The following is a 25,971-nucleotide window of genomic DNA, read 5'->3' as shown; positions in this document are numbered from 1 at the left end:
GGAGTGCGGTATGGAGCACAATTTTGCTCTATGCTCACTTCCTCCCTTTTAACGCTGGGTTTGTAAAAACCCGTAATACCAGCACTGCAGGTAAGTGAGCGGTGAGAAAAAACTGCTCGTTAGCACCGCATAGCTCCTAACGCAAAACTCGTAATCTCGCCCATGGTTATTAATCTGCTCTAACCCAAGGTAATACTGAAAACCTGGCCTGTTAGGGAGGCCTGAGAACAGGTTTGAAAACCAGTGTGATAGAACGTGTGATTTTAAACAAATTTTATATAATTTGTTTTGTTCTTTTTATATCTTTTGTTGAAAAAGATACCTAGGTAGACTCAAGAGCTTCTGATGCGTGGCTGCACATATATGCCTCATGTTACTGGCTCACCCAATGCATTCAGCTAGCTCCCAGTAGTGCATTGATGCTTCTTTAATAAATGATACCGAGATAATGAAGCAACTTAGATAATATAAGTAAATGGGAAAGGTGTTTAAAATTGAAAGTTTTATCTGAACCATAAAAAATGAAAAATATGGGTTTTCTTTATTGAAGATGTAGAAAACATAATACAAATATTTTCTTTGTATTAAAAAACAACTGCATCATGTTAAAAATGGTCGCTCATTGGCGTAAAAGAAAATGACTCAGTTGAGTGCTTATCGTTGAATATAAAGTAAACAATTTCACGGGGGAGGGCATTTGCACACCCATGGACATGATACACTTGTAGCCTAAGTATCAGCTAGATTACGAGTTTTGAGCGCTATAGGGATTTTAACACCCGCCACAAAAGCAGCATTATTTCACCTCCCTATAGTGCTCCTATTACAGGTTTAAAAAAAGCAGGCTTGTGCGGGCGATATGGTGGCGTTGAGCTCCATACTGCACCGAAATCAAGCGCTGCTTTGACGTGCTCATGCACGATTTCCCCATAGACATCAATGGGGAGAGCCGGCAAAAGCCTAACACCTGCGATCGCCGAATGAAAAGCTCCGTAATGCAGCCCCATTGATATCTATGGGGAAAGAAAACAGAAAACCCTAACATAAACCCAGAATCTAAACACCCCTAATCTGCTGCCCCCGACATCGCCGCCACCTACATACAGTTATTGACTCCTAATCTACCGCCCCCGATATTGCCGCCACCTACATACAGTTACTAACCCCTAATCTGCGACCCCCGATATCGCCGCCACCTACATATAGTTATTAACCCCTAATCTGCCACCCCCAACATCGCCGCCACCTACATAAAACTATTAACCCCTAATCTGCCGCTCCTGATGTCCCACCACTATACTAAAGTTATTAACCCCTAAACCTCTGGCCTCCCACATCACTACCACTAAATAAATCCATTAACCCCTAAACCTAACCCTAACGTAACCCTAACCCTAACACTTTAACATAATTAAAATAGAGCTAAACTAAAGTTACAATTATTAACTAAATAATACCAATAGTTATATTGTAGCTAGCTTAGGTTTTATTTTTATTTCACAGGTAAGTTTGTATTTATTTTAACTAGGTAGACTAGTTAGTGAAATGTTATTAACTATTTAATAACTACCTAGTTACAATAAATACAAATTTACCTGTGAAATAAAACCTAACCTGCCTTACACTAAAACCTAACATTACAAAAAAAATAAACACTAAAATTACTAAAAAATAAAAATAACTAAATAACATTAAAAAAACAAACACTACATTACATAAAAATAAGAAACAAATTATCAAAAATAAAAAAGAATAAAAAGCCCCCCCCCCCCTAGCCTACAATAAATTACCAATGGCCCTTAAAGGGGCCTTTTGTGGGGCATTGCCCCAAAGATATCAGCTCTTTTACCTGTAAAAAAATACAAACACCCCCCCAACAGTAAAACCCACCACCCCCACAACCAACCCCCCCAAATAAAACAACTATCTAAAAAAAAACTAAGCTCCCCATTGCCCTGAAAAGGGCATTTGTATGGGCATTGCCCTTAAAAGGGCATTTAGCTCTTTTACATGCCAAGACCCTAAACTAAAAATAAAACCCACCCAAAAAAACCTTAAAAAAAACCTTACACTAACCCCTGACGATCCACTTACAGTTCTTGAAGTCCCACTTGAAGGATCCATCCAGCCGGCGAAGTTCTCATCCATGCCGCAAGAAGTCTTCATCCGGGCGGCCTCTTCCATCTTCATCCAGCCGGCGAAGTCCTCACCCAGACGGCAAGAAGTCTTCATCTAGACGGCATCTTCTATCTTCATCCATCCGGCGTGGAGCGGGTCCATCCTGAAGACATCCGTCACGGAGCATCCTCTTCATACGGTCACCGCAGTAAACTGGAACTTCAATGCAAGTGACGTCATCCAAGATGGCGTCCCTTGCATTCCTATTGGCTGAAAGATTTCAATCAGCCAATAGGATTAGAGCTGCTAAAATCCTATTGGCTGTTCCAATCAGCCAATAGGATAAAAGATCAATCCTATTGGCTGATTGGAACAGCCAATAGGATTTAAGCAGCTCTAATCCTATTGGCTGATTGGAACAGCCAATAGGATTTAAGCAGCTCTAATCCTATTGGCTGATTGGAACAGCCAATAGGATTTTAGCAGCACTAATCCTATTGGCTGATTGGAACAGCCAATAGGATTTTAGCAGCTTTAATCCTATTGGCTGATTAAAATCTTTCAGCCAATAGGAATGCAAGGGACGCCATCTTGGATGATGTCACTTGCATTGAAGTTCCAGTTTACTGCGGTGACCGTATAAAGAGGATGCTCCACGCCGGATGTCTTCAGGATGGATCTGCTCCGCGCCGGATGGATGAAGATAGAAGATGCCGTCTGGATGAAGACTTCTTTCCACCTGGATGAGCACTTCGCCGGCTGGATGAAGATGGAAGAGGCCGCCCGGATGAAGACTTCTTCAGCATGGATGAGGACTTCGCTGACTGGATGGATCCTTCAAGAGGGACTTCAAGAACTTTGAGTGGATCGTCGGGGGGGTTAAGGATTTTTTGGGTGGGTTTTATTTTTAGTTTAGGGTCTGGGCATGTAAAAGAGCTAAATGCCATTTTATGGGCAATGCCCATACAAATGCCCTTTTCAGTGCAATGGGGAGCTTAGTTTTTCTTAGATAGTTATTTTATTTGGGGGGTTGGTTGTGGGGGTTGTTGGTTTTACTGTTGGGGGGTGTTTGTATTTTTTTTTACAGGTAAAAGAGCTGATATCTTTGGGGCAATGCCCCACAAAAGGCCCTTTTAGGGGCCATTGGTATTTTATTTAAGGCTAGGGTTTTTTATTTTGGGGAGGCTTTTTTGTTTTAATAGGGCTATTAGATTAGGTGTAATTTTTTTTGTGATAATTTGTTTCTTATTTTTCGTAATTTAGTGTTTGTTTTTTGTAATTTAGTTATTTTATTTTTTTTGTAATTAGATACTTTTTGTAATTTTTAGAGTAGCGTTAGGATTTTTTTAATGTGTAGTTTAGTTTAATTTAATTGGTAGTTAGTTTAATTGTAGTTTAATAATTATCTTAGTTTAAAGGACCAGTCAACACATTAGATTTGCATAATCAACAAATGCAAGATAACAAGACAATGCAATAGCACTTAGTCTGAACTTCAAATGAGTAGTAGATTTTTTTTATAACAAATTTCAAAGTTATGTCTATTTCCACTCCCCTTGTACCATGTGATAGCAATCAGCCAATCACAAATGCATATACGTATAGTCTGTGAATTCTTGCACATGCTCAGTAGGATCTGGTGACTCAAAAAGTGTAAATATAAAAGACTGTGCACATTTGTTTTATTGGAAGCAAATTGGAAAGTTGTTTAAAATTACATGCTGTATCTGAATCATGAAAATTGAATTTAACATGAGTGTCCCTTTAATTGTTAGTTTAAAATGTATTTATTTAATTTGACAGGTAAGTTTTAATTTAATTTAAGATAGGGAAATTGTAATTTTAATATAAAGTTAGGGGGGCGTTAGGTGTAGGGGTTAATAGTTTATTTTAGTATATTTCGTTGGGGGAGGCTTTCGGTTTAGAGTTTAAAAGTTTAAGTATATTTCGATGTGGGGGGCTTGCGGTTTAGGGGTTAATAGGTTTATTATAGCGGTGGTGTGGGCAGACGGCAGATTAGGGGTTAATTATCTTGAAATAGCATTATGGGCCATAACGATGCTATTTGACTCATAACGCAAAACTCATAATCTAGCTGTATGTTAGTAATACCGAGAGGGACCACATGTTAACTATTTCACATGCCAGTCATAGCAAATCTATTATAATCTAATACAATCTCAAATGAAGTATGTTTATGGTGTCACAATACATTTTTCAACATATTATTATACCTTCATTTATCATGCGCCAGCAGATTCCTCAGCACTATATGGGGGTATGCAGAATAAAGGCAAAACAGGGAAAGCAGACTGGGATGAAATGATTACAGATGCTCGCTCCCTTGGGGAATTTAAAATCCAAGTGGTGATAGGAGACAAAGGTGTGGGAGTAGGATGTTATCCTGGACAGTTATGGTATACACATGCTGCAGGGTGGGCAGGGAGGAACATGTATTGTTATATGGATAATACTAGTCATGTTCCTCCCTGGACACCCTGCAGCATGTGTAACTAACTTAGAATTGTTCAGGCTAATATGGCTGAGGTGGTAACCCTGTGTACATTTGAAGCAACTGATGTGTGGGGTTTCTCTGTCTCCAAGGTAGTTGTACCACAATTATAGAAATCAGAAGCCAAGCTCTGGTTATAACTCTAGGTCAAAATGAATAACTGTGCTCCTCATATATCCTAATAAAACAAATCTTTTGAGTTAAAAAATAAATAGACAACCCAGTTTGCTAATTTACACCTGTTGTGTTTTACGCAACTTGACTGCTGTAAATTAAGCCAAGCTTGGTTTGTTCCTTGTATGCCAACATTGTGGTGCCATCAAATACAACATTGTAAAAGAACCACTCAAAAGACTGCACCAAACAAAATGGCACATTATTAGAAATGGGTTTCATTTACAAGTCATATACAAAGTATATATCAGGACTGCATTGCAAAATGTTTGAGTACAAAATAAATAAATAAAAATAATTAAAAAAAAATTTCTTTTGTTATCATCATCGGCATTGTTTTGCAGCCTCTGTGGTATACTTTTTAATTGAGACAGATAAAAATGAAGTCCTACATTTATCAACTAATCACTGTGTAGCATGATGGAAGTTAAGGGTCAAATTCCTGAAGGATCCACCATTTTTAGGGTTCAGCATTACAGGAAAGTTGGAAAACATAAATAATGAAAGTAAATTACAAGTTTATTTTACTAGTCATAGTTAAACATTTTGTAGGAAATTAAATTTTGAGTTTAAAAGGGACATTAAACACTAAATACATTTACTACACCTCCCTCTAGTCATGGGTGCTGACATTTTGAACTGTAAGTTACACTGCAGGTATCTGAAGGAGAGTTGCTGCACATGTGCAAACACATCAGCATTTTAATGCAGTGTAAGACCAGACATCCCAGCTCTCCCTGAAGTTCAGGGAGTCTCCCTGATTGTAATAGCGGCTCCCTGATGCCAGCAAATGGAATGCAATCTCCCTGAAACTCCAAGTACCATGATCCAATGCATTTAGTTGCTGGGACGCTATAGAACCCTCAAAGCATGCATCAGTAACCAAAAAGCCCCCACTGATTTTAATAAAATAAAACACAAATACTACCTTATTTACTGCACATAATTAAACTTCGTATTCTAAAATATTTAAGCATTCAACAATCGTACGATCACTGGAAAATAGGTTTGTTGTACAGTATGTGGTTGCACAATAAAGCTACTTTTTTTTAATGTGACTTTAGTGGGAAGCTACTTTAATGATAAGTCCCTATCTTATTTAGGGTTTCAAGGTGTCCAATATATAACTGGGGGGGGGGGGGGGGGGGCGGCGGCACAGTAGCAGGTGAAGCCATCTCCCTGAAATGAGTTTTTGGGATGAGGTTGGGATGTCTGGTAAGATTTCAATATGACTGCACCCATGACTAAAGGGAGGCGAGGAATAACCTCAATACTATGCTTATAAAATATATTTTGTGTTTAATGTCCCTTTAATGACCCTTTAAAGTTAGAGGCATAAATGGAAAAACGGATCATGTTTTCTTAAGCATGCACAAGATTGGTGCCACCACATCCAGGTTGTGACATAAACAAATATCTCTGCCGTCTATGCACCATAAGACGTAGCAGGTTAGAATAGAATTCACCGAAAGTGACTGTAACTGAAGTTTGTTTAAACAACCAAAAATAATTTTCCCATAACCCTTTTGGGGCAGCACCTGGAAAACTATTTTATTTTCTCATTATTTATTTATTTAGATAGATTTCTAAATGCAAAATTCAGGAATGGTTTATCAAGAAATGAACTGATGCCTATATAAAGCAGTTTATTTTTTTATGTTGTGTTCCTTTAATAAAACATTTTACCTTCATTTACGTCTGATTTATTTTTCAGCGCAATGTTAAATAAGGACAGTAGTTTGATGGACCGCACATTTTTCATTTCACATAGTGCTGTGGTTTTTTTGTTTTGTTTATTTCCATCTTCATCTGAACTAGCAATGTATATACAGTTGTAGGATAGAAAGCTTAGACCTAGAGAAAATTTATATAACAGATATTTTACCTCCCATTTAGAACCCAACAAAAAAAGAATTTCATGTTTTTGTGAGGTTGATTGGTATCTAAGAAAATCTCTTTGCATGAAAATCAGTCACATAACTAAAATCAGTCACATAACTAAGAAATGTTATATGTCCATGTTACATAGGCTAGATAATTATATGCTAGGAAGGAACATGGATAAAATATTTTCTGTACTGTTGAAGAAACATAAAACTTAAAAATGAAAACACTCTAAAATGGCATTACTGTTATTGCAAATAACTTTGCAGAGGTAAAACACATAAATAAAGGGACAGTAAAGTCAAAATTACACTTTAATAATTCAGATAGAGCATACAATTTTAAACCACTTTTAAATTTACTTCTGTTATCTAATTTGCTTTGTTCCCTTGGGGGGATTTTTGAAAAGCTAAACCTAGGTAGGCTCAAACTGATTTCTAAACCGTTGAAAACCGCCTCTTAGCTCAGAGCATTTTGAAAGTTTTTCACAGTTAGACAGTACTAGTTCATGTGTGTCATATAGATAACATTGTGCTGACTCCCATAGAGTTATTTAGGAGTCCGCACTGGTTGGCTAAACTGCTTGTCTGTCAAAAGCACTGAGATAAGGGGCAGTCTGCAGAGGCTTAGATACAAGGTAATCACAGAGGTAAAATGTATATTAATATAACTGTGTTAGTTATACAAAACTGGGGAATGGGTAATAAAGACATTATCTATCTTTTTAAACAATAAGAATTTTGGTGTAGACTGTCCCTTTAAATGTTTATGATTCAGATAGAACATACAATTTTAAACAACTTTCCAGTGTACTTCTGTTATGCAATTTGTTTTGTTCTCTTGGTATTCTTTTTTTAAAAGCATACATGGGTAGGCTCAGAAACAGCAATGCACTACTGGAAGCTACACATATATGCCTCTTGTCATCGGCTCACCTGATGTTTTCAGCTAGCTCCCAGTAGTACATTGTTGCTTCTTCAACAAAGGATACCAAGAGATAGAAGCAAATTTAGTAGCAAACAAGGCTGTGTGGAAGTAATCATCTAACAGGGTTTTCGCACATCTTTGTAAGCCCAGGCTTTTTATTGCCTGATTTATACAGTATCTGCCTCAAAATGATAAAGGGAAAACCTAAGTTTAAAAATCGTGTTGCCCCATCAATTTATAGTAACTAAAGTACTTTATAGAAGCTAAATCTTTACACTGATTTCTACAAAATCTATAATTAACCATCTAATGTAAAATATATTAATATATCTATGGATTATTCTAAGGCTAATCTTTGCTTTGAACACAACATGTATTTACTGATTAACCACCCTTTAATGTACATGGTACCTCTTCTAATATAATGTTTTGCAGTAATTTACCTCGTTGCACCACTTCAGGAAACACTACATACTGAATTCTGGTTTCCTTACACAATATCAGGCTCCGTCCAGAAGTGCTAATTATTCATACGCACATTTTTCAAAATACAGTTTCCAACTCCTTACATAAATAGTACCAGACACTGATCGCTCTGTAAGCAAAACAGAGAAAACACAAATGTGCTAGGCAAAAATAACTGTGGATTCACATAACATAGCACAGCAGTGTATAACGTGTAATCAATGGAGCCTGTCTTCAACCTTTCACCCTTGCATAGATGGTGGTTTGGTATATCCCATACGTTCACAAACAGTTGTGGTTTAAGAATAACAGGAAACTGTCATTGTTTAAAACCATTTCATTATCCTATTTTTTCATGCAGCAAAATAAATTATTGTGGTTGAGTTAAAATTAGTACTTTTAATATATGGCCCCATGCCTATCCATTACAGTATTAATGGCATATACTTTTTTTTGACTTACTGATCCTGGCTATAGTGTCAAACACACTTGATCCTTGTACATATTTCCACAGAAAACTTAAAACTACCAGTGTTTTAAATTGGAGCAGAGAGTTCTGGGTACATATATGCAAATTAAGACACAAAAACCCCATCACTTTTACTTCAAATGTCTGTTTTAAACACGTCCTCTTATTCCAGTGCTCTAGAAATCTTTTTTTTTAAATAGGTTTTTTATTGAGGTTGTGCACATTTTACAGTATAAATGAAAGATCATAAAACACAGTTAACAAAAGAAGGTAACACTTACAGGTAGAGTTTGACAAAAGTAGAGCATCGTAGTGGGTTGTTATGAGTAAGTATCTTGAACCTCTGTTTTATATTATGTTCTATGGTTGATTCCTCTTTTAACATTAGAGGTCACTCTTGAACCTATGAAGACTAATATAATCTAGGAGAGGAAATTGGCTTTTGGAATGGTCGCTCTTGGACCTAGGTATTTCAAGGTGGGGGGAAGATCAGCAGTCATAAGCCACTCGATGTGAAGGTAGGGAAGGGGCTTTATAAACTAGTAATACACTACTCAATATTAGAAGCAGGATGGAGTATTTTCCATTAAAAGTCCAAAACAAAGGGTACATGTATGTTCAGAACCATGCCCATTTAAATAGGTAATCAGTGATTTTATGATTTTAATAGGGTGACCAGTAGGATAGGGAGTTGGGTAAATTAGTATATTTCTTAGAGATAGGTCATCTTTAATGGGAAGGGTATGATGAAACCTATAACTTAGAGGCAATTGGGGGTTACTAAGAAGAATTAGTTCTACCAAATATTGGAGGTGACTCCGTCAACCACCCACCCAGGACAAGCTAGGATAAATAATAGCACGCATTGCCTTCTGACTAGGTGCAGAAAGTAAAAGGGACAGTTATGGGCATGGGCATCAAAACTGTGATATCATTAGAAACATAGAAACATAGAAACATAGATATTGACGGCAGATAAGAGCCATAGGCCCAGCAAGTCTGCCCGACCTTACCTAACAGTATAAACTTATCTAGTTCGTAGGATAGCCCTATGCTTGTCCCATGCATTTTTAAAGTCCCCCACAGTGTTTGTTGCTACTACCTCTTGAGGAAGTTTATTCCATAAATCAATCACTCTTTCTGTAAAGAAGTGCTTCCTCAAATTACTCCTGAATCTACTACCCTTTAGCTTGAGCTCATGACCCCTTAATGACTTCTCTGGTAATCAGTGGCAGGGTGAACTGTGGAGAGTTGAGTTGTATAAGGACTCTGTCAGGGTTCTAAGTTGCCTTCTTAAAAAAATTAAAATATATCATAATTTTATACCATCTCTGCACACACATCAAATGCAAACCAAAAACATATCTGAAGACAATTGTGGGAAACAAAGGAATTAGAAACCTATCTCGCCCCTGAACTTACTAACACATGTGGGGCAGTAACATATAAAATAAGCTAAATGATGCTCATGTCTAAGTGGGTACAGCTAGAGCATATCTAAGAACCTAAAGAAGGTGTGTAACATGCCTTAACTAATAGCGGGAGTTTTATTTATTTTTTTTAAGAAAAAACTGCAATAATGCCTAGTGGGTGTATAACTTAAATGGTAAGGAGAGACTTCAGGTAGCACTGTGAATTATTCCTTATAAAAGGCAGTGGAAGAGATGAGGATGTACAATAGTGGAAGCAAACTACCTACGGGTACCTAGTTATAATGTGTCTGTGATCAGGTCCAATGGCTAGTTCTAAGTAAGCAGGGTAGTTGATTTAGTTGGCATCAGTGTCTCCAATCATCATATCCCTACGCGTGTGTTAATTGTAGTAATCACAATGTGGTTATATATAGAGGATTCTCAATCTAACATATGTGCTAGGAGACTGTGTGTGTATTCACTACGCTGCTAGAACATAATAAGTCTGTATCAGGAAACTAGTAGATACACAGTATAATACAATAAGATATAACATTAATGTTCCACATGAAACATTGAAAATCTGACCATTGGCAACATGCTAGGAAGATAAATATACACAGTAAGGAGTTCTTCACAGAGTTCCCACGTACATGCAAGTGTATTATGTACCCTAGGAGCATCTCTTCATCTAGCATGAGAGGTTGTGGGAGAGATGAGGATATTAAGTGGTGTAAGCAAACTACCTATGGGTTCTGAATTACAATATGTCTGTGGTCAGGTCCACCAGTATGCAGGGTAGTTGATCTAGTTGACATCAGTATCTCCAATCATCACATCCCAATGTATGTGTTAAGAGTAGTACCCACTAGGTGGTTATATATAGAGGATTTGATATCTATCATATGTGTTAGGAGACTGTGAGTGTGTTCACTGCGCTGCTAGAACACAATAAACTGTATCAGGAAACTAGTCAATATACAGTATAATACAGTAAGATGTAACATTGATGATCCATATGAAACACTGAGGATCTGACCATTGGCTACATGCTGAGAAGATAAATATAAATACAGTAAAGAATACTTCACAACGTTCACACGTACATGCACATGTATTATGCACCCAAGAAACATCTCTTTGTCTAACCTATGCCAGCTCTGTTTAGATCTGACCTGATGTGGAATGAGTCTTTATTGAGGTTTTTGTCAAAAACTAAAGAGAGATCTCGGTAGTTCTTTATTGTGGGTCGTTTTGCGAAAACAGCCGTCAGGATCACCTCCCACTCATGCTATCGCTCTGTGGCGATGTGGTTCTTAAGGAGTCCCCAGTATCCCGTCCAGGAGCCGTCCGCATCTCCCGACCGGGGCACCAAGGGTGGGGAGGTAAGTTTCTGCTCTCTATCTGGAGTTGAAGTAGGTAGTTGAGGGAGCAACGAACTTTCCAAAAGTGGGAGTCACTCGAGGTCGGACACCAGGATCGGACTTAATCTCCAATTTGTAGAGGGAGCTTGCAGGTAAGGTATGTTATACGCCTCCGGGCTTCCTCCCGGACTTTCTCGCTTAATCTATCCTGAGATCTGTGCAGACTCTTCAGATCTATAGTTTGAGGACTGTTTTGTAGTGGGGCAGTTCTCCGGAGCTTCCGTGGTGTCATGCTCAGATGGTAGTGGTTGCTGGGCGTCATCTTCTGTGTAGGCCCCTTTGAGGGCAGCTTTGAGATCAGCATACCCCTCATCCATCTTACGGTCAAGATCTCATAATAAGGCAAATATAGTGGATCGGAGCTCCTCCATCCTGCTATTTGAAGCCGGTAAGCAAGTAGGCCCGTTATACCCGGCGAGCCGGGGGGGATTGAGAAGAGAGAAAAAAAAATTCAGACCGCCTCCTAATTTGACTAGTTATTCAGCGTAGTATTCTAGGTGCTATAATCATTTTAGGACCATACTCCATCAGTTAGAAATATAAGTATAGTACAATCTTGAGTCTCGATGGAGAGATTGTGTAGCTTGAGTAGTCGAGGAAGGATGTTGTAGGCTCAAGTAAGAGGTGACGGCCTAAAATCTTAGCTGGCTAATTCAGGTCCTGGGGGGACTTAAGTGTAGGTCTTGGCATATCTCAGATCCATAAGATGAGTAGCAATGAAATCTTATAAGTATAGGATAAGATTAAGGCTGTATTCAAGAGTAATTTAGATATTAGAGGAATAGCCCCAGGAACTTCATAAAATGCGACTGATCATGGCCGCTTCTTAGCCACGCCCCCTATAAATCTTTTAAGAATAACAGGGACTGAAGTTTACATCAAGAGAAATCACCCGTGGAGAGCTGTTTAGGTCTCATAAAACCTCAACAGCACATGATAGATTCCTACTTGTTGCATAGTGAAGCTGGTATAGACATCCAAACCTCTCAGTATAGGTTAAAGTGAGGAAAATAGATGAGGAAAACAAAAACCCTCTGCTGTGACATTCACACAATATATCTTTGTATAACCCATGTTTAAATGGATATTTGTGCACCTCCTCTGCAGATCCGTACCCAGAATCCTCTGCTTCATTGGAAAAAACTGGTAGTTCAGGTTTTCTGTGGAAAGATATACAGATCGGTATAAAAGTATCTATTGAGTACCACTTAGGGTTACCACCTTTTCTCTGGCTGATTCCTGTACACTTTTGAGGGGATGGGACATTGGGGTGTGGTATGTGGGTGTGTGGGGTGGCATCACAAATTCATGCTAAACTATCTGTGTTTGTCATTTTTGGAGTGACATAAACATTTGTGCCATATAGTGATGTATGTTTATTACAGGAGACCTCATTTGAAATAACTTGTAATTGTCTTTATTTTGTGTATGCTAAACGTTCATGTAGTTTCACCAATAGTATTAATACTTTATTATTATATTTAATTTATCTTGAGCCAAAAATAAGAATTATGAGAAAAATATATATAAACATATAAAATAACCATGCAATAAAAAGAGTGTAATTATTACACAGACTGAAAATACTCAGAGGTTTTTGAAACCAGTAAGATTTGCCTTTATTATGGACACGTGTTACTGTATAGTGATGATAATGACATTAATGCACTAATAAAAACAACACTTTGCACTATTTGATAATGCAAGCCATCTATACCATAATAAACATGCTGCACTGTATAATTAATGCAGAGTACTTTGTGATGTACAAGGTTAACCAACCCTGCACCAATCACTTCTTTGGCACTGAAAGGGTTACAGACCCTAACACTATCTAGTCTGACCTAGACCTAGAAAAAATGTCTGAAGCTCTCCTTTAATGCCACCCACACTAAACTACCTCTATGCTGCCACTACCTAAGATTATTATATATTTGAAGGATACTTCTCCTTTTAGGAGTGCATGGATTGTCTTTTAGCTTGCTGTCATATTGTGTTTGCGTGACACACAGTGTGTTTCATGCAAACACAATATGAACGCAAGCTAAAAGACAATGTATGCACTTCTAAAAGGAGCAGTATCCTTCAAATCAGACAATTCATATACATCTCAATATCTATTCCATTCATACAGGACCCTTCCACACATATTCCCTACAGAGAATTTTAAGTTAAAGCCCAGACTAACAGATTAAAGATCCCAAATACAATTTAGCAAAAATTAATCTAAAAAAATACAGTACTATTATCATCATTCTTTTTCAGTAACGTGGTTCAAATATTAGACAAAGGCAACACTTAATAAAGAAATATTTATTATGAACAAAAACGTCACAGTGCATTTATATTAAAAAAAGGCGTTAACAAATAAAATTACACACAGCAAGTGTGTTTTTTTATTATATAGTTTTTATTGAGGTCTTATGAAAAAGACAAGGAACATAAAGAAAATTTATAAGTTTAACAACCGTTAGAGTAACAGACCAAAATAAAGGCAATTACAAGATGCAAATACAAGTTGCAAACTTAATTGACATTATTAAAGTGCAAATGTACACAGGGGAATTAAATCTAGGGTACCTCATGATGCATACCATATTTAAAACAATACTTAAAACCTAAAGCTCAAAAATCAAAAGAAGAGGGGAAAAAAAACATTTTTGAGTAATTAGCTTATCTAAAGCCCCTCTATAAAAATGTAGCCACTCTTGGACCTGTTAAAAGCAAATTCTTATGAAAATTATAAGGAGTTCGATTTTAACATGTAATGGAGGACCTAGGGGTATAGGGAAAAAGGATCTCTTTTGGATCCAAGGTATTCAAAATGTTAGTGATGCAGCACCACTTAGACAGTATAAAACTGGTGCAATGAGAATTAGGAAACAACATAATTTATGTAAGAACTTACCTGATAAATTCATTTCTTTCATATTGGCAAGAGTCCATGAGCTAGTGATGTATGGGATATACAATCCTACCAGGAGGGGCAAAGTTTCCCAAACCTCAAAATGCCTATAAATACACCCCTCACCACACCCACAATTCATTTTAATGAATAGCCAAGTAGTGGGATGATAGAAAAAGGAGTAAAAAAGCAAACAAAAAAGAGGAACTGGAAATATAATTGTGCTTTTATAAACAAAAATCATAACCACCAGAAAAAGGGTGGGTCTCATGGACTCTTGCCAATATGAAAGAAATTAAATTTATCAGGTAAGTTTTTACATAAATTATGTTTTCTTTCATGTAATTGGCAAGAGTCCATGAGCTAGTGACATATGGGATAGAAATACCCAAGATGTGGAAGTCCACAGAAGAGTCACTAGAAAGGGAGTGATAAAATGAAAACAGCCATTTTCCGCTGAAAAAATCCACAAAAAAACTTAAAACATTAGCAGAAGAATTAAACTGAAATAGCTGCCTGGAGAACTTTTCTATCAAAGACTGCTTCAGAAGAAGCAAATACATAAAAATGGTAAAATTTAGTAAATGTATGCAAAGAAGACTAAGTTGCTGCTTTGCAAATCTTATCAACTGAAGCTTCATTCTTAAATGCTGTGGAACCTGTTGGCGTTCTACAAATACCTAATAATAATAAAGCCCAAGAAGTGGAGACTGATCTAGTAGAATGAGCTGTGATCCTCTGAGGTGGGGACTGTCCTGCCTCCAAATAAGCTATATGAATCAAAAGCTTCAACCAAGATGCCAAAGAAATGGCAGAAGCTTTCTGACCTTTCTTAGAACCAGAAAAAACAACAAATAGACAAGAAGTCTTCCTGAATTCTTAGTAGCTTCAACATAATATTTAAAAGCTCTTACAATAGCCAAAGAATTCAAAGATCTTTCAAGAGCATTCTTGGGATAAGGACACAAGGAAGAAACAACAATTTCCTTACTATTGTTGTTAGAATTCACAACCTTAGGAAGAAATTAAAAGAAGTCCGCAAAACAGCCTTATCCTGATGGAAAATCAGAAAAGGAGACTTACAAGAGAGAGCAGACAATTCAGAAACTCTTCTAGCTGAAGAGATAGCCAAAAGAAACAACACTTCCCAAGAAAGTAGTTTAATATCCAAAGAGTGCATAGGCTCAAAAGGAGGAGCCTGCAAAGTCTTCAAAACAAAATTAAGACTTCAAGGAGGAGAGACTGATTTAATAACACGCTTGATACGAACCAAAGCCTGAACAAGACAGTGAATATGAGGAAGCTTAGCAATCTTTCTATGAAATAAAACAGAAAGAGCAGAGATTTGTCCCTTCAAAGTACTTGCAGACGAACCTTTATCCAAACCATCCTGAAGAAACTGTAAAATTCTAGGAATTCTAAAAGAATTTATGAGAAGTATACCATGAAATATAGGTCTTCCAAACTCGATAATAAATCTTCCTTGAACAGACTTATGAGCCTGTAGCATAGTATTAATCACTGAGTCAGAGAAACCTCTATGACTAAGCACTAAGGGGCATATTTATCAAGGTCTGGCAGACCTGATCCGACACTGCAGATCAGGTCCACCAGACCTCGCTGAATACGGCGAGCAATACGCTTGCCGTATTTAGCATTGCACCAGCAGCTCACACAGAGCTGCTGGTGCAACCCTGCCCCCTGCAGACTTGCGGCCAATAGGCCGCCAGCAAGGGGGTGTCAATCAACCCGATCGTACTCGATCGGGTTGATTTCCGGCGATGTCTGTCTGCCTGCTCAGAGCAGGCGGACAGGTTATGGAGCAGTGGTCTTTGTGACCACTGCTTCATAACTGCTGTTTCTGGCGAGCCTGCAGGCTCGCCAGAAACACAGGGCATCAAACTCCATTCGGAGCTTGATACATATGCCCCTAAGCATTCAATTCACATACCTTCAAATTTAACGATTTGAGATCCTGATGGAAAAATGGCCCTTGAGACAGAAAGTCTGGCCTTAGAGGAAGTTGCCAAGGCTGGCAACTGAACATCCGAACAAGATCCGCATACCAAAACCGCTGGTGCTATCAGAAACACATGATTGTTCCATAATGATCTTGGAGATCACTCTTTTTAGAAGATCTAGAGGCAGAAAGGTACTGCTAAAGCATCCACCATCTCCGCCTGAGGATCCCTGGACCTGGACAGGTACCTGGGAAGTTTCTTGTTTAGATGGGAAGCCATCAGATCTTTTTCTGGAAGACTCCACATATGTACAATCTGACAAAATACATCTGGATGGAGAGACCACTCCCCCGGATGTAAGGTCTGACGGCTGAGATAATCCGCTTCCCAATTGTCTACACCTGGGATATGCACCGCAGAAATTAGACAACAGTTGGATTTTGCCCAAGAAAGTATCTGAGATACTTCTGACATTACTAGGGGACTGTGAGTCCCACCCTGATGATTGACATATGCCACAGTTGTGATATTACACACTAGTTGATTTGTGTGAGATTCGGCTAAATGTAAAGACTGAGCTAGTACCAAGATATCGCCCAAATAAGGAAATACTGCAATACCCTGTTCTCTGATTACAGATAGAAGGGCACTGAGAACCTTCGAAAAGATCCTTGGAGCTGTTGCTAGGCCAAATGGAAGAGCAACAAATTGGTAATGCTTGTCTAGAAAAGAGAATCTCAGAAACCGATAGTGGTCTGGATGAATCGGAATGTGAAGATATGCATCCTGTAAGTCTATCGTGGACATATAATGACCTTGCTGAACAAAAGGCAAAATAGTCCTCATAGTCACCATCTTGAAAGTTGGGACTCTTACAAAATGATTCAAAAACTTCAGATCCAGAACTGGCCTGAATTAATTTTCTTTCTTTGGGACAATAAATAGATTTGAATAAAACCCCAGACCCTGTTCCTGAAAGCTCTAGATCTGAAACACACTTAAGAAAAGCCTGAGCCTTCACCAGATTTGCTGGAACATGAGAGAGAAAGAATCGTCTCACAGGAGGTCTTACTCTGAATCCTATTTGATACCCTTGAGAGACAATACTCTTAATCCACTGATGTTGAACAGAATCTGCCCAAATGTCTTGGAATTATTTCAATTATTGAGGGCCGTACCTTCATAAAGACTTGGGGGCTGGCTTTGATTTCTTAAAAGACTTGGATTTATTCCAACTTGAAAAAGGTTTCCAATTGGAACCAGAGTCTTTAGGGGAAAGATTGGTTTTCTGTTCCTTATTCTGTTGAAAAGAACGAAAACAATTAGAAGCTTTAGATTTACCCTTAGATCTTTTATCCTGAGGCAAAAAAACTTCCTTCCCCCCAGTGATAGTTAAAATAATTGAATCCAACTGAGAACCAAATAAATTGTTACGTTGGAAAGAAAGAGATAGTAATCTAGACTTAAGCACCATGTCAGCATTCCAAGATCTGAGCCATAAAGGTCTTCTAGCTAAAATAGCTAAAGACATAGATTTAACATAAATTTTGATGATATCAAAAATAGCATCACCGATAAAATGATTAGCATGTTGAAGCAAGCGAACAATGCTAGACAAATCAGGATCTGTTTCCTGTTGTGCTAAGCTATCCAACCAAAAGGTTGATGCAGCCGCAACATCAGCCATAGCAATGGCAGACCTGAGAAGATAGCCAGAATATAAATAAGCTTTCCTTAGATAAGATTCAAGTTTCCTATCTAAAGGATCTTTAAAAGAAGTACTGTCTTCCATAGGAATAGTAGTACATTTGGCAAGAGTAGAAATAGCCCCATCCATTTTGGGGATTTTTTACAAAACTCTAATCTAGCCGCTGGCAAAGGGTACAACCTTTTAAACCTAGCAGAAGGAATGAAAGAAGTACCAGGCTTAACCCATTCCTTAGCAATCACATCAGAAATAGCATCAGAAACTGGAAAAACCTCAGGAGTAACCACAGGAGGTTTATAAACAGAATTTAAACGTTTACTAGTTTTGATATCAAGAGGACTAGACTCCTCAATATCCAAAGTAACCAACACTTCTTTTAACAAGGAACAAATATACTCAATCTTGAAAAGATAAGTAGATTTGTCAGTGTCAATGTCTGATTTAGGATCTTCTGAATCAGAGAGATCCTCATCAGAGGAGGATATTTCAGTATGTTGTCGGTCATTAGAAAATTCATCAATTTTATGAGAAGTTTTAAAAGATCTTTTACGTTTATTAGAAGGCAGAATAGCAGACAAAGCCTTCTGTATCGCATCAACAATATACTTTTTCATATCAACAGGGATATCATGTACATAAGATGTTGAAGGAACAACAGAAACTGTACTAGTACTGCTGGAAATGTTTTCTGCGTGCAAAAGCTTATCATGACAACTGTTATCTTAGCTTTGGTAGAACTGTGATCAGACAGCAGGGTTCCAACAGTTGCTTCTGAGACAGGATCAGATTGAGACATCTTGCAAAATGTAAAAGAAAAAACAACATTAAAGGGACAGTCAAGTCCAAAAAAAACTTTCATTTTTCAAATAGGGCATGTAATTTTAAACAACTTTCCAATTTACTTTTATCAACAATTTTGCTTTGTTCTCTTGGTATTCTAGTTGAAAGCAAACCTAGGAAGGCGCATATGATAATTTCTAAGCCCTTGAAGGCCGCTTCTATTTTATTTACTTTTTACAGCAGGGGAGAGCAAGCTCATGTAGGCCATATAGATAGCATTGTGATCACGCTCGTGGCTAGTGGCAGACACTGCACTAATTGGCTAAAATGCAAGTCAATAGAGAATAACTAAAAGTCATGTGATTAGGGGATGTCAGAAGATGCTTAGATACAAGTTAGTCACAGAATTAAAAAGAGTATTAATATAACAGTGTTGGTTTTGCAAAACTGGGGAATGGGTAATAAAGGGATTATCTATCTTTTTAAACAACCAAAATTCTGGTGTTGACTGTCCCTTTAAAGCAAAATTTACAATTTCATTATATGGCAGTTTCAGGAATGGGAAAAAATGCAAACAGCATAGCCCACTGAGCATGTAGAAGGCAAGAGGCATATAGGAAGTGGGGTGAAAAAAATAAACTAATTTTTTTGGCGCCAAGTATGACACACAACGCAAAAGGAAGTTGAATTTTTTTTTGGCGCCAACAACATCTGGAAATGACGCAACTTGCGTTATCACAGACTCAACCTCGTGCAAGGAACCCTGCTGTCAACTAAGACGCTGGAAATGACGAACTTGCGTCATCAAAGATGTACCTTCGTGCCAAAAAAATTCTTGCGCCAAGAATGACGCAATAAATATTAGCATTTTGCGCCCTCACGAGCCTAATTTTGCCCGCGAAATTAAAAGATTAAAAGAAAAAAAGGACTATACCCCAGGTAAGACAAATAACTTCCTAAACATGCTTCCCAAACTGAAACTGAAAGTCTGCAAAAAGAAATATACATAGACCTGACTCATGGCAAATATAAGTAAAATACATATATTTAAAACTTTATATTAATACATAAAGCGTCAAACCATAGCTGAGAGTGTCTTAAATAAGAAAAAAACTTATCGAAAGACACTCATCCACATATAGCAGATAGCCAAACCAGTACTGAAAAAGTATCAGCAAAGGTAATGGTGTATATCGTCGATCTTAAAAGGGAGGTAGGAGATGAATCCCTACCCATAACAGAGAACCTTTGAAAAGATTTCCCGCAAGGAAAACCATAAATTCAATAGGCGATACTCCCTTCACATCCCTCTGACAAACACTGTACTCTGAGAGGAATTGGGCTTCAAAATGCTTAGAAGTGCTTATCATAGAAGAAAACATAGAAATCAAGCACAAACTTACTTCACCACCTCCATAGGAGGCAAAGTTTGTAAAACTAAATTATGGGTTTGGTGAGGGGTGTATTTATAGGCATTTTGAAGTTTGGGAAACTTTGCCCCTCCTGGTAGGATTGTATATCCCATACGTCACTAGCTCATGGACTCTTGCCAATTACATGAAATAAATACTGTGCAGTAGATTGGAAAACAAATTATCTTCATTCTCATAAATTAGGAAAACATAAAGATTACTTAGCTGTCCTATAGAATAGAATATGTGAGAGTCATAGGGTGGATAGAATACATCTCCAAGTATGGGCAGTGCAGATGTCTTACTGTATGTTTAAGACAGATATTATAAGATCAGTAACCGTAGGCAGTACACCTGAGAGCACATGGAGCTAGTAATAAAGGATAATTGCGATACAATGTTAGACAAAATAAAACTCCCCTTTATACTATAAACAACGAGAGAAAATTAGGATGATTGCTCAAGTAGAAAGGAACATAATATTACAGGCAGTAAAATATTTAAATATGTAATCCTGTAACTATAATTTTTTGTAGACATTCAAATAAAAAGGAGAAATAACAGAACCTATAACTTTACCAGAATATAGTCTTCTGCTTCCAGGGAGATGGAATAGAAAAGAGTCAAAATACACTATACTGTAGCAGACAGCTTCCTAAGTATAATTACAACATGATATTGTTGAAATCAATTAGCACTTGCTGATTGGTGACTACATTTACCCTTCAATCAGCAGGCACTACCCAGGTGCTGAACCAAAAATGAACCGACTCCTATGCATACATTTCTGCTTTTTCAAATAAAGATGGCTAGAGAACCAAGAAAAATTTATAAAAGGACTAAATTAGAAAGTTGCTTAAAATCGCCTGTTCTATCTGAAGCATCTGAGAATTATATATGTCCAATTCTTTCAGATATTTCTGATACAGGGTTGTAAATAGCAGAGAAGAAAAAGCAAAGAAAGAAAATTAACACCTAATATCCTAAAATTATGAGGCCTTCATGACATAATTATACTCAGATAACATATGTGCTGCATAATGATGTGGAGAGTTCATACACTAAAAACCTGAATGGGCAGCCCTGTATAATAATGTTGGGTTCCTATGCATCTAGCAGAATATGAAAAGTTAGGGGACTGTCAGTGCTCATACAAGTAACTATAAGCCCCAGTAATACCCATTAGGCTATAGGTGTATGCGAGTCCCACTGCTATCCCTGGCTCCACACATTTGTATGGCAGCTGCTAAGGTTTTGCAGAGAGCTCAGTGCAGGGGCTGTGCAGCGAGATATTTCAGACAGCTTGATTCTTCTAGCTATTCTGGATGACCTCTACTCTCTACCTCTCTATGTTTCAGTGGAGCCCCCTTCTATTCTAGCCATTATGCCACCATATATAGCCCCTAATATGAAGGCAGCAAAAAATAAGTATATATGTTAAAAAAAATGTCAAGCACCAAATTTGTGCCCCACCCCCTGTAGGGGCGCCCTTAGGCAGTCGACAAGTCTGCCTCTATTGTAGCACCGACCCTGACCATGAGATAAGGAAGGGTGCCAATAGGAAGTCATATATTAGTTAATATATACAGTTAGAAGTTCCTGTGCTATGTGTGGCACTTATAAAACAACTAATTTCTTTAAAGGAGTCCTCTATAACTCCAATTAATATGAACTATCTAAAATCAACAAATCCTTCCCAACAAAGGAAAGAGAACAGAACTGTTGTGCTAATAAACATTCTATCCACAAGGAGAATAATCTATTAAACTAATTATATATATATATATATATATATATATATATATATATATAAAAATATATATGTATATATATATATATATATATATATTTGTATTCATATGATAAAAACATAAATCAAAGGTATACCTTCACAATAAAAGGATGCAACACATTCACAATTTTTAAATGGGCTGTTGGATCAATAAGACACATGAGAGTCTTTAATGGACCAAACTGATATTTGTATTACAAGAGTCTCCACAATGTTTTAACATTCATATATTACGTACTTTATTATGTACTTTATCACTTACACCATCATAATTAGAATGATTGTCTTCCCATAATATTTGCCACCTCAGCGACCACTTTACAGCTCTTCAAAACCCCTTTAAAGTTTCTATTCACTTCTCTTTGTTGGGAAGGATTTGGTGATTTTGGAAGATTCACGTATTAGTCAATCTTTGCCCCAGCCAAAGACAACTTAGTGATGCAGCCTAAAGGGACTTTATATTTCGCCTCTTTTCTGCATTCCCAGTTATCCATTTTACCTACTAGAGTGTTTAAATTGTTTGCAAATAGCTGCTTTACCTTAATTTTGTCACTTGAAATTGCTGCTTTTGACTATGCAAATCACTACCTATACTGAGAACTTCAATAGCGCTGTATTGGTTATAAAAAAAAGGGGTGGGAGAGAACCCAGACCATTTTAAAGGGTGTACCTGCAGGTGTTTTGAATACAACATCTTATTAGATGCTTGTCTGAGTACATTGTCCATTTTAAGGGAAATTGCAATATAAAATGTTTAATTGTGAAAAACGAAAACATTTGCAATATTCTTTTATTATTTATTTTACATGCATTTGCAGGACTAGTGGTCTGACATGATTTGGGTATGTGGCTGACAGTATGGGCTGCAGGGCTAGGGGTCAGATGTAATTTGGGTATGGGACTGATAGAGTGGAGTGATAGTTTGTGCTCCTACTTGCATATTAACTCCACTAGAAGTAAGCTTTTTGTGCGCATTGGGCAAAAAGCCGAAGTCCGAATATTGCGACCGCCTCAACGTATTCCCCCATAGACTTCAATGGAGCGAGAATAGTGGAAAAAATCCCTAACACCCAACAAGTCGCGGAAACCGACATGAAATATGAAATATTTATTAAATATGAATATTGCATAAATATGATTTTTCATGTTTTCAGCCACTTGTCCACAAAGGGCTCCAATGCACTTATATATAAATATATACTGGATGTCTATAGATGTGTACATACGTATTTATGTGTTTATATGTGTATATTGTGTATATGTTTGTAAATACATATATACACATATAAATACATATGTACACACACACACACATATATATATATATATATATATATATATACATATTTAGTTATATATGTATGTATCTCTATGTTAAAGCCCTTTGCAGTCCTCTTTTTCTCTAACACCTGAGACATCATATCTTTGAGCCCTTATAAGGGCTAGATTACAACTGGATATCCACTGAGTAATACCAGGGCACGCAAATGTGTGCTGGTATTACAAGTTGAGCGCAATGTGAGCACGAGTTTGCAGTATGGGATGCAAGGCTAGGGGTTAGACATAATTTGGGCATGTGACTGACAGTATGGACTGCAGGGCTAGTGGTCAGATATAATTTGGGCTTATGGCTGACAGAAAAGGCTGCAACTACAAGATTGTAAAATTTTTACGACCTGTAATATGTGCGCAACTGGGCAAACAATGGTAAAAAAAAGTTGAGCGCAAATAAAGCACTCACAGGAGCACAAATTTGTGTTCCACTAGTAATCTAGCCCAGTATGGGCTGCTGGGCTAGGGGTCAAACATGATTTGGGCATGTGGCTAACAGTATGGGCTGCAGGGCTAGGGGTTAGGTGTGATTTGGGTATGTGGCTAACAGTATGGGCTTCAGGGCTAGGGGTCAGGTGTGATTTGGGTATGTGGCTGACAAAAGGTGTTGTAGGGCTAGGGGTCAGACATGATTTGGGTATGATTACGGCAAAGTACCGCTGAAACGCGTAAGACTGTGATCTTACTTGCTACTGCAGTATCTCCTGGATGCTGCTCTGCTGTTTTATCAATTTTGAATCCAATAAAGATTGAACATTCACTTTTTAACTTCGAGGGTCCTTGTTGATTTTTTGGAGAGCTCTTTCTTTCCTATTCCATTGACCCTACTTTCTTTCTGATGAGGATCCCATAGCCTGTACACCAGTAGCTGGTTCCAGCCGCGGAGTGAAAGCGGTGAGTGAGAGGAGAGCGGTCACAAAGTTGCACTGAGCTGCAGACAGCATTGACGAGATTGACGTCATCTGGAGGCGCCAGGTTCACTAGCTGCAGTAGTAGCGGGAGCAGAGAAGTTTCCTGAAAGTGTATAGCAACCTGGTTTGGAGCTAAAGTCGGCGGATTGTTAAATGAAGGTCCCGACAGGAGTCTAGCTTGTCCTCGAAGTGGTGAGTCGAATTACTAATCTGCATAACAAGTGACTCGTAGTGTTTACTACATTATTGCATTGGGCCGCAAATCCTGTACATTCCTTGTCCCCAGCCACACATAGGTTACGGAAGGCTGGAGCATATCTATGGGCTATGTTACTTTACTATAATATATGAGAGTGTCTCTAAACACTTGCTTTATTGACTATGATTTGGGTATGTGGCTGACAGAAAGGACTGCAAGGTTAGGGGACAGACATGGTTTGGGTATGTGGATGACAGTATGGGCTGCAGGGCTAGGGGTCAGACATTATTTGGATATGTGGCTAACAGTATGGGCTGCAGGGCTAAGGGTCAGGTGTGATTTGGGTATGTGGCTAACAGTACGGGATGCAGGGCTAGGGGTCAGGTGTGATTTGGGTATGTGGCTAACAGTACGGGATGCAGGGCTAGGGGTCAGGTGTGATTTGGGTATGTGGCTGACAAAAGGTGTTGTAGGGCTAGGGGTCAGACATGATTTGGGTATGTGGCTGACAGAAAGGACTGCAAGGTTAGGGAACAGACATGATTTTGGTATGTGGCTGACAGAAGGAGCTGCAAGGCAACAGGGCTAGAGGACTGACATAATTTGGGCATTGGCTGACAAGGGGCTGCAGGGCTACAGGGCTAGGGGTCAGATGTAATTAGGGTATGTGACTGACAGTGTGGGCTGCAGGGCTAGTGGTCAGACATAATTTGGGCATGTGACTGACAGAATGAAATGCAAGGCTAGGGGTCAGACATGATTTGGGCATGTGACTGGCAGAATGAAATGCAAGGCTAGGGGTCAGACATGATTTGGGCATGTAACTGACAGAATGAAATTCAAGGCTAGGGGTCAAACATGATTTGGGCATGTAACTGACAGAATGAAATTCAAGGCTAGGGGTCAGACATGATTTGGGCATGTAACTGACAGAATGAAATTCAAGGCTAGGGGTCAGACATGATTTGGGCATGTAACTGACAGAATGAAATTCAAGGCTAGGGGTCAGACATAATTTGGGCATGTGACTGATAGAATTAAATGCAAGGCTAGGGGTCAGGCATGATTTGGGCATGTGACTGACAGAAGGGGCTACAGGGCTAGGGGTAGGACATGATTTGGGTATGTGGCAGACAGTGTGGGCTGCAGGGCTAGGGGTCAGACATGATTTGGGCATGTGACTGACAGAATGAAATGCAAGGCTAGGGGTCAGGCATGATTTAAGGCATGTGACTGACAGAATGAAATGCAAGGCTAGGGGTCAGACATAATTTGGGCATGTGACTGACAGAATGAAATGCAAGGCTAGGGGTCAGACATAATTTGGGCATGTGACTGAGAATGAAATGCAAGGCTAGGGGTCAGACATAATTTGGACATGTGATTGACAGAATGAAATGCAAGGCTAGGGGTCAGACATAATTTGGGCATGTGACTGAGAATGAAATGCAAGGCTAGGGGTCAGACATAATTTGGGCATGTGACTGAGAATGAAATGCAAGGCTAGGGGTCAGACATAATTTGGACATGTGATTGACAGAATGAAATGCAAGGCTAGGGGTCAGACATAATTTGGGCATGTGACT

The sequence above is a fragment of the Bombina bombina genome, chromosome 3, assembly GCF_027579735.1.
Source record: "Bombina bombina isolate aBomBom1 chromosome 3, aBomBom1.pri, whole genome shotgun sequence".
Lineage (NCBI taxonomy): Eukaryota > Metazoa > Chordata > Amphibia > Anura > Bombinatoridae > Bombina > Bombina bombina.
Note: the sequence above shows the minus strand (reverse complement) of the source record.